Genomic DNA, 10130 nt, shown 5'->3' with positions numbered 1-10130 from the left:
CAGAAACTTTCCGTCCCAAAAAAATTAATCCATGCTTTTGTCACTTCTAGGTTAGACTACTGCAATGCTCTATTTTCCGGCTACCCGGATAAAGCACTAAATAAACTTCAGTTAGAGCTAAATACAGCTGCTAGAATCCTGACTAGAACCCAAAAAAATGATCATATTACTCCAGTGCTAGCCTCCCTACACTGGCTTCCTGTCAAGACAAGGGCTGATTTCAAGGTTTTACTGCTAACCTACAAAGCATTACATGGGCTTGCTCCTACCTATCTCTATGATTTGGTCCTGCCGTACATACCTACATGTACGCTGTGGTCACAAGATGCAGGCCTTCTAATTGTCCCTAGAATTTCTAAGCAAACAGCTCGAGGCAGGGCTTTCTCCTATAGAAATCCATTTTTATGGAATGGTCTGCCTACCCATGAGAGAGACGCAAATTCGGTCTCAATCTTTAAGTCTTTACTGAAGACTCATCTCTTCAGTGGGTCATATGATTGAGTGTAGTCTGGCCCAGGAGTGTGAAGGTGAACGGAAAGGCTCTGGAGCAACGAACTGCCCTTGCTGTCTCTGCCTGGCCGGTTCCCCTCTTTCCACTGGGATTCTCTGCCTCTAACCCTATTTCAGGGGCTGAGTCACTGGCTTACTGGTGCTCTTTCATGCAGTCCCTAGGAGGGGTGCATCACTTGAGTGGGTTGAGTCACTGATGTGATCTTCCTGTCTGGGTTGGCGCCCCCCCCTTGGGTTGTGCCGTGGCAGAGGTCTTTGTGGGCTATACTGCCTTGTCTCAGGATGGTTAGTTGGTGGTTGAAGATATCCCTCTAGTGGTGTGGGGGCTGTGCTTTTGCGAAGTGGGTGGGGTTATATCCTTCCTGTTTGGCCCTGTCTGGGTATCATTGGATGGGGCCACAGTGTCTTCTGACCCCTCCTGTCTCAGCCTCCAGTATTTATGCTGCAGTAGTTTATGTGTCGGGGGGCTAGGGTCAGTTTATTATATCTGGAGTACTTCTCCTGTCTTATCTGGTGTCCTGTGTGAATTTAAGTATGCTCTCTCTAATTCGCTCTTTCTTTCTCTCTCTCGGAGGACCTGAGCCCTAGGACCATGCCTCAGGACTACCTGGCATGGAGACTCCTTGCTGTCCCCAGTCCACCAAGCTGTGCTGCTCTAGTTTCAACTGTTCTGCCTGTGATTATTATTATTTGACCATGCTGGTCATTTATGAACATTTGAACATCTTGGCCATGTTCTGTTATAATCTCCACCCGGCACAGCCAGAAGAGGACTGGCCACCCCTCATAGCCTGGTTCCTCTCTAGGTTTCTTCCTAGGTTTTGGCCTTTCTAGGGAGTTTTTCCTAGCCACCCTGCTTCTACACCTGCATTGCTTACCGTTTGGGGTTTTAGGCTGGGTTTCTGTACAGCACTTTGAGATATCAGCTGATGTACGAAGGGCTATATAAATACATTTGATTTGATTTAAAGAGAACAATCTGAGTCTGTGTCACTGTTATCATGGAGTTTTATTTGATTCTTGTTTGCTTTGCTTTTTCAAGTGCTTTTGAGATTATATTTGTAATGGAAAATGCAATAGAAGTTGAATAAATTATTAGTGTTATTATTTGGGTAAAAAAACTGCCTACTACTTTAGTGACTTTTGACTCTGGCCTTCTGTGTCTAAGGCAGTGAACCAGGCAAGCAGTAAGACACTGCCCTCTGCTGGACAGTTTAGGGATGAGCAACTGATGGGGGTGGGGGCCACAAAAAAAAAACGGAATTTATGAGTGTCTCGCAGGTCTGCATGCCCAAAACTATCGAGAGAAATAGTAATAGTGTCTTTTTTGTAGGCACTAACTCCGCCATAGTTAGTTTTACAAAGCCTATGGGGAAATTAATGGAGTTGTAGGGCTTTTGGATAAACGCCAAAAATAAGATCTGTGGTAAATACAGGCTTAGGAGATCTTATACGTTTTGTCTTCTGAGATAATGTTCATTAGCTAACATCACTTTTTGTGAATTTTGAAGCATTTATGTCATTTAAAAAAAGCACCTATCATTTTAATTCAGAAAGGTGATGTTAACTGACTGATATCATCTCACAGATCTCCTAAACCTGTGTCAACCTCAGAACTTATTTTTGGTGTTTATCCCAAAACCCTATTCTTTCCTCATTAATTTTCCCCATAGGAATAGCTGAACGAACCAGAGGTAACTCATGTCCGTTTTTTAGGACTACAAGCTGGCGAGCTCTATAACCACACATGCAGTCAGAGCCTGCCCTAGGCTTTTGGGGGCCCTAAGTGTTTCAGGGCTTTTTTCAGAATAAAAAAAATGACGTTTTAGAGTTAATTTCATGCAATTCTATACATTTTGGCATGGGGCATAGAGAAAATGTTGCAGTTTTAAAGCTAATTTCATGTCATTCTGCTCATTTTGCCATGGGGCGGAGAGAAAAATGTGCCATTTCACAGTTAATTTCCTGCAATTTTACAAAATTTGCCATAGGAGAGAAATGTTTGCAGTTTTCAACATGATATCTAAGTGAGAGTGACTTATGATGGAAAATTGTGCCAAGAAAAATCAAATGTATAAACATCACATTATTTGATATTATTATTTAATATTATTACTTCCTACTTTTTGTACTTTTTCTTTTTTGAGTTATTGTATGTATTCTATTACTTCAAATACAAATAGCAAACTTATATTTCACACTGGTTTGCAGACCTCATGGTAGTGCAATATGAATGTCAATATGCTGATTGGGTAGGTGATTCCCCACAGTCAAAGTCCCGCAATAAGAGCCATGATGCTAATGTTTGTGTAAACTCGCCACAGTTGTGGGTGTCACAGAGTAGGGTGATATCCCATTTTATGGATCCACAATCCATAGTTAAGGCTGTACAGCAGAAGAGGCTGGTGGGAGGAGCTGATTTATTTAATATTTTATTTCTTTCATCACATTCCCAGTGGGTCAGAAGTTTCCATACACTAATTAGTATACCGGTAGGTCCGAGGGGCGACGCACAATTGGCCTAGCGTCGTCCGGGTTAGGAAGGGTTTGGCCGGTATTGATATCCTTGTCTCATCACGCACCAGCGACTCCTGTGGCGGGTCTGGCGCAGTGCATGCTAACCAAGGTTGCCAGGTGCACTGTCTTTCCTCCGACACATTGGTGTTGGCTGGCTTCCGGGTTGGATGCACGCTGTGTTAAGAAGCAGTGCGGCTTGGTTGGGTTGTGTATCGGAGGACGCATGACTTTCAACCTTCGTCTCTCCCGAGCCCGTACAGGAGTTGTAGCGATGAGACAAGATAGTAGCTACTAACAATTGGATACCACGAAATTGGGGAGAAAAAGGGGTAAAATGTAAATATATTTTTAAAAACATATTTAAAAAGTACGATCTTTGTCCCCATGTGCAGTTACAAACTGTAGTCTGGCTTTTTTATGGCGGTTTTGGAGCAGTGGCTTCTTCCTTACTGAGCGGCCTTTCAGGTTATGTCGATATAGGACTTGTTTTTACTGTGGATATAAATACTTTTGTACCGGTTTCCTCCAGCATCTTCACAAGGTCCTTTGCTGTTGTTCTAGGATTGATTTGTGCATATCCTTCCTGAGATGTATGACTGCTGTGTAGTCCCATGATGTTTATACTTGCATACTGTTGTTTGTACAGATGAACGTGGTGTTTAGAAATTTCTCCCAAGGATGAATCAGACCTGTGGAGGTCTACAAGGTTTTTTCTGAGGTCTTGGCTGATTTCTTTTGTTTGTACAGATGAACGTGGTACCTTCAGGTGTTTGGAAATTTCTCCCAAGGATGAATCAGACTTGTGGAGGTCTACAAGGTTTTTTCTGGGGTCTTGGCTGATTTCTTTTGATTTTCCCATGATGTTTCCAAAGACGCACTGAGTTTAAAGGTAGGCCTTGAAATAAATTCACAGGTTCACCTCAAATGATGTCAATTAGCCTATCAGAAGCTTCTAAAGCCATTACATCATTTTCTGGAATTGTCCAAGCTGTTTAAAGGCACAGTCAACTGAGTGTATGTAAACGTCTGACACCCTGGAATTGTGATACAGTGAATTATAAGTGAAATATGTCTGTAAACAATTGTTGGAAAAATTACTTGTGTCATGCACAAAGAAGATGTCCTAAATGACTCGCCAAAACAATAGTTTGTTAACAAGAAATGTGTGGAGTGGTTGAAAAACGAGTTTTAATGACACCAACCTAAGTGTATGTAAACTTCCGACTTCAACTGTACGTGCTTTCAGTTCGTCCCATTTCTTTTCCAGCGATTGAACGCTAGCTAGCAGGACTGAATGCAAAGGCAGATTTGCCACTCGTCGCCTGATCCTCACAAGACACCCTGATCTTTTTCAGCGAAATCTGTGTTTCCTTCTCCAGCGAATGAAGGAGATCTGGCCTGGTCAGGTGTCTGTAGTATCTCGCCCCGTCTGACTCATTGAAGAAAAACTCTTCCTCTCATCTGAGATTAGTAATCTCAGTTCTGATGTCTAGAAGCTCTTTTCAGTCATAAGAGACGGTAGCAGCAACATTATGTGCAAAACAAGTTACAAACAACGCAAAAAAACAAACGAAATAGCATGATTGGTTAAGAGCCGATAAGTACCCAGGTGAAATAGTGGTAAGGATTCTACGAAAAAAAATCGAAAAATAAAATGATTGTGTAGCACTGTAGCAGTAGCTTGTTAATATGGTCAATGAAAAAAACGTATTGAATTTGAACAATTTCAGACAGCGGTCATTATTTAAAGTATATAATTGTATCTTGGTTTCAAAGAAGAGCTTTTATTTTGAAGGCACAAACCGGAAGTTATTTTTTTATTACTACCAGGAGCAGCAGGAGGAAGTAAACGTTTAGAAAAAATTATAATAATTTAATCAAGAACAGTAGAGGGGCAAAGTCAACTCCGAGATCGCTGAGCTAGTAATTAGCTCTATGTTCATATCGAGACGGTAAGACATATTTATTATGTTGTGTTTTATACATGTTCTAACAGTTTTAGAAGAGCAGTAACGTTAAGACAGGTCGTGCTATATTAAGAATATAGTCACAGGAAAATGGTGTCGGGCATCCATTTACCTGTGACTATATTCATCATATTACACGGTCGTATGTGTACTACTATGTAACGTTTACAAACTAGCTTAAAAATTACAATTGAAATGAACAAATATTATTTTTTGTATCTTTATTAATCTGCCCACCGGAGAGCGCGTTTGTTAGACCTAGACCTGTTAAAAACAAGATTTTGTTGCTATGCTACAGAAGTATGGGATGTTTTCACTAGGAACCAAACGGGAGGGGCCTACCTGAATTCGTCCAATAGAAACTCTAGTTTCCCGTTGCAAATTGTTTTGCTTCAGTTATGACTGCTGAATACACCCCCATGTTGCTGGCTGCTAGCAGTCTTTGCTTAATTTTCGTTTGTTTGAACTTTTTTTCTATTGACATTTATTAGCGTATCCTATCCTAGGACCTATGTGATGTGTAACTTCGCTTGGTTCAGTTGGACGTCAGTGCTCTTCCCAGCTACAAAATAGCTTGCAAACTCGCTAGTTAGTTTGTAGGTTTAGACTCGCTAGCTAGTTAGCTAACGTTTCCCTTGTACTGAAGTTAGAACCCCTTGCCCAGTAAGTTTGTCGCCTTTTACAGTATTTACCTGTCTTGTTAGCTAGATGGCTAGCCATCTTGCTAATTGTGGTAGTTGGCATAACTAAACTGCTTGTCATTTCTCTCATCAGATTTCAAAAGGGATGAAATGCCAGGCTCACTGTGTATACAGTGTCAGACACAAGCCACTGTGTTTAGTAAGACCTGCAACAGTTGTTTCTTTAACCATCCAAAAGAGATGATGTTACAAGCGTTGAAGAAGTATGATTACGATTGGGAACACAATGATTGCACCCATTATAATAATGGCTCTCAGATATTTACTTCCACTAAAGTATTGGTAAGGTTTCCCCCTCATATAACAATGTTAAACATAACAATACTATTTTTCAAATTATAGGCTAGTTACTACTTTAAATCTGAATGTCTGATTCTGTATTTCAGCTCTACAAATTACATACTCTGGGATTTGTTCCCCTTCTCCTGCTTGGAAAAAGGAGAAATGGAACAAAACATATCGATATGGATTCCTTTTGCCCTCACCCTCAAGTCATAAAAGAAACGGGCTCTATTGAAACATTGAGAAATATTTATTTAGGTCTTCTGAATGGTAAGTGTACCACGTTTGTTTGTTTGTTTTCTTTCTTTTTTTAAATATTTCATTTTAGAAGTGTCACGTTCTGACCTTTATTTCCCTTGTTTTGTATTTATTTAGTATGGTCAGGGCGTGAGTTGGGTGGGCAGTCTGTTTGTTTTTCTATAATTTGGGTATTTCTATGTTTCGGCCTAGTATGGTTCTCAATCAGAGGCAGGTGTCATTAGTTGTCTCTGATTGAGAATCATACTTAGGTAGCCTGGGTTTCACTGTGTGTTTGTGGGTGATTGTTCCTGTCTCTGTCTTTGCACCAGATAGGACTGTTTAGGGTTTCACACGTTCCATGTTTATTGTTTTGTAGTGTTCATGTGTACATTTACATATTAAAAGAACCATGGACACTTACCACGCCGCATATTGGTCCTCTGATCCGTTTCGCCTCTCCTCTACGGAAGAAGAGGAGGAAATCCTTGACAAGAAGGGTTTTCTTTTACAATTTAGTACTCAAACTCAGCTGCTAGACATAAAGTGAAATATTGCATCAAGGAAAGATTCACTCATTTTGAAAGTTATATAGTATTTGTGTATCTTTGAGTGATATTTTATCAATCCCCGGGGTCATTTCATGTGTATCTGAGCTATTCGCCATTCAAGCATACAGCCAGTATGACACATTTTGCATTATATGATGCAATGTGACGATATAACGTTAGAAATCGGTGAATCTTTCCTTTAAGTGACATCAATATTACATCTACAATAACATTCGGTGGTCACAATCCGTCTCTATCCAGAAATGGGCCCTAAATCATAATTTGATTTTTTAGGATCCTCCATTAGCCGATGCCAATGGCAACAGCTATCCTTACTGGGATCCGACACAAAACGAAAAAGACATTACAGACAAAATACTGACCTATTTACTTTTATTCTGTTGAAGGAATTGGCCTGTAAAAACTAATATTTTCCATGTTTATGGTGTTAATCATTTTTGATAGCTATCTGCGGAAGTAAGGGGGTCGGGTGGGGGGACTTGCATTCTGTGAATACATTTTTGGGGACAGCCACCATACCAAACATCAGAGCCTGTTGTTCCTCATAGGATGATTTTAAAACAGTCTCTGAGCCACCGAGGAAAGCAAGTTCTGGGTCAGATTCAATGGCCCCCTCATATACCTTTTGAATAGCATAAAAAATGTTCACACAAAAGTCATGATTCCTCTAAGGCTTTACATCTGTCACACTGTGGGGAGACCTGGGGGTAAATTCTATGTAGTTTGGTTTTGGAGTAATGAAGCCTATGCATTACTTTGTATCAATTGATATCTGTCATTGGTGGAACATGAGTGAATTCTAGACAGGGTTTCTCCCCAGATATCATCTGAGATCTAAATATTTAACTCTTTAGCTACCCTAGGTCTCCTTGGGGTGACTAGTAGAGGCCTCTGTATAGTTGGAGAAAAAGGAGACAGGCTGTGAGACAAGGTGTGTTGAGTTGGGAGGGCACTGTAGCGGGTAATAAAATAAATGTTGTAGTGGGAGGATTTCAACATTTTGGATCTACCCTTTGACAGTGTCTTACATGTAAATAGCATAACAAAAAATGGGAATCGGAGCGTTCAAATGTGTTATTTTAACTGGTTGAATTATGCAAATTGCTATCTATTTGTTCTATTGTTGCCAGACCCTTTCTCCCCCACTCAACAAATACCTTATCAGACCAGGATGGAACAAAATAATAATAATAAAAACATTGAGGTGTATAGAGGTATCAGGCTCCTTAAAAACATTTCTCAAAATAAAGGTATTGCTTGTCAGTTTGTTTAGGCACTCTGCTTTGCTCCCGAGTGGTGCAAGGCACTGCATCTCAGTGCTAGAGGCGTCACTACAGACCCTGGTTTGATTCTTGTTTCGATCCCGGGCTGTATCACAACTGGCCGTGATCAGGAGTGCCATAGGGCGGCGCACAATTGGCCCAGCGTCGTCCGGGTTAGAGGAGGGTTTGGCCTGGGTAGGCCATCATTGTAAATAAGAATATGTTCTTAACTGACTTGCCTTGTTAAGTTTAAAAATATATGTATTTAAAAAATGTATGGCTGGAAGAGAGGAATTTGTTGCGGTCTTGACTTCAATATTTTTCCACAGGGGGGCTTCAGTGTCCAATTTATCAGGGAAACCTAATACCCTGGCATTTGCAGCCCATTATTAATGTTTACAGATTGGTAGGCCTAGGCCGCCACTTTCCTTGGGCTTTTGCAAGGGAGCTTTACAGATACAATGGGCTTTGTTACCCCAGACAAATGGCATGATTGTTGAATCCAATGTTTAAAAAAATAAAATAATAATATGTATATATATGAACAGGAAAGAACAAATTAAGGAACCTGGGAAGAGAAACCATTTTTATGGCATTAATGCACCCATCATGGATAGTCACTATTCTCCAGCTCTCTGTATTGTTTTAAGATTTGTAACCAGTTCACTGTAGTTAAGCTTGAAGATGAGCTTTGAGTTTCTAGGTAGTGTACCGCATGTTTCTTTATTTGACATCCACATTAAAGCTTCTGATGCTCATTGTAGTGATATTTGATTAACTATCATTCTTTATAATGTAGTCACAATCGGCACCGAGTCCCAATGCCAGTGCTCCCCAGTGTCTTCAGAGCCAGACGGGACCCCCGCACCAGCCGAGGTAGTGGGAGCCCCTACAACAATCGATCCCGTGGGAACCCCTGCACCAACAGAGCTACACAGAATACCCATATCCATCCGACTGAACATAATACCCACACCAACAGAGACGTGCAAACACAACACACTAATCAATCCAGTGGAAACCCCTACAACTATCAATCCAGCGGGAACCCCGGCACCAACCAAGCGATGAATAGCAGAGAAGTAGACGAATATCGCTTGCTTGATTTACAGACACTTGAAAGTGAGGCGATGGGTGACAAAAACGGCTATAGTTACAGATTGGTAGCCCCGATTTGAAATCCGACTTTTTCTATGAAGAGCAGAGAAGCAGGGGAAGATTTTAACTTGCGGAACTTTTTCCTCAAAAATGCTCCCAAAGTGGTCAAAACGACCGTTGTTTGGGAAGGTTGAAAAACACGTGGTAATGCAGTTACAAAAACCGCTGTACCGTAGTTCCGTATGGAATATTTTGATTCTGCACACAGCCATGAATAGCAGAGAAGTAGACGAATATCGCTTGCTTGATTTACAGACACTTGAAAGTGAGGCGATGGGTGACAAAAACGGCTATAGTTACAGATTGGTAGCCCCGATTTGAAATCCGACTTTTTCTATGAAGAGCAGAGAAGCAGGGGAAGATTTTAACTTGCGGAACTTTTTCCTCAAAAATGCTCCCAAAGTGGTCAAAACGACCGTTGTTTGGGAAGGTTGAAAAACACGTAAAGTTAAAAAAAAAAAAAAAAAAAAAAAAAAAAAAAAAAATTGGGCCAGGATAGTGTGTGTGTGTGTGTGTGTGTGTGTGTGTGTGTGTGTGTGTCTTTTTCTCTCTCTCCCTCTCTCTCTCTCTCTCTCTGTGTCTCTCTGTGTCTCTCTGTGTCTCTCTGTGTGTCTGTGACCTTCTTTTCATCCACAGGCCTCGAAAACTTGGAAGAGTGGGTTCCGGGAGCACCCGCGGGACCCCGGCCTACAGTTCACAGAGTGTGTCTCGGGCCCCCGACCTCTGACTTCCATATGACTCTGGTTTCTCTTCATTACGCACAAGCCTTTCGCCTTTTACTAAAGACTTCCGTGGAGAGGAACACTTACGAGTTCAACATATTTTTGGAGCGGCTTTGCTTCTTGCAGAGCCCGGTATCTTGTTTCATGAGAAATTGACATAGATGGGCCAGGATAGTGACTTAGAGATGCATTAGCGACTTTT

At 41.1% G+C, this 10130-nt stretch overlaps 1 non-coding gene across 1 annotated transcript; it reads left to right on the top strand.

The window, feature by feature from the left end:
* Positions 1 to 9941: 9941 nt before the first annotated feature.
* Positions 9942 to 10058, top strand: LOC112247805. Its single transcript, XR_002953122.2, has one exon. It is a non-coding gene; the product is annotated as a U5 spliceosomal RNA (small nuclear RNA).
* The last annotated feature ends 72 nt before the right edge of the window (positions 10059 to 10130 follow it).

Source organism: Oncorhynchus tshawytscha, linkage group LG32 (genome assembly GCF_018296145.1).
Source record: "Oncorhynchus tshawytscha isolate Ot180627B linkage group LG32, Otsh_v2.0, whole genome shotgun sequence".
NCBI lineage: Eukaryota > Metazoa > Chordata > Actinopteri > Salmoniformes > Salmonidae > Oncorhynchus > Oncorhynchus tshawytscha.
The sequence above is the reverse complement of the archived record's forward strand: the minus strand, read 5'-3'. Positions and strand labels throughout refer to the sequence as shown.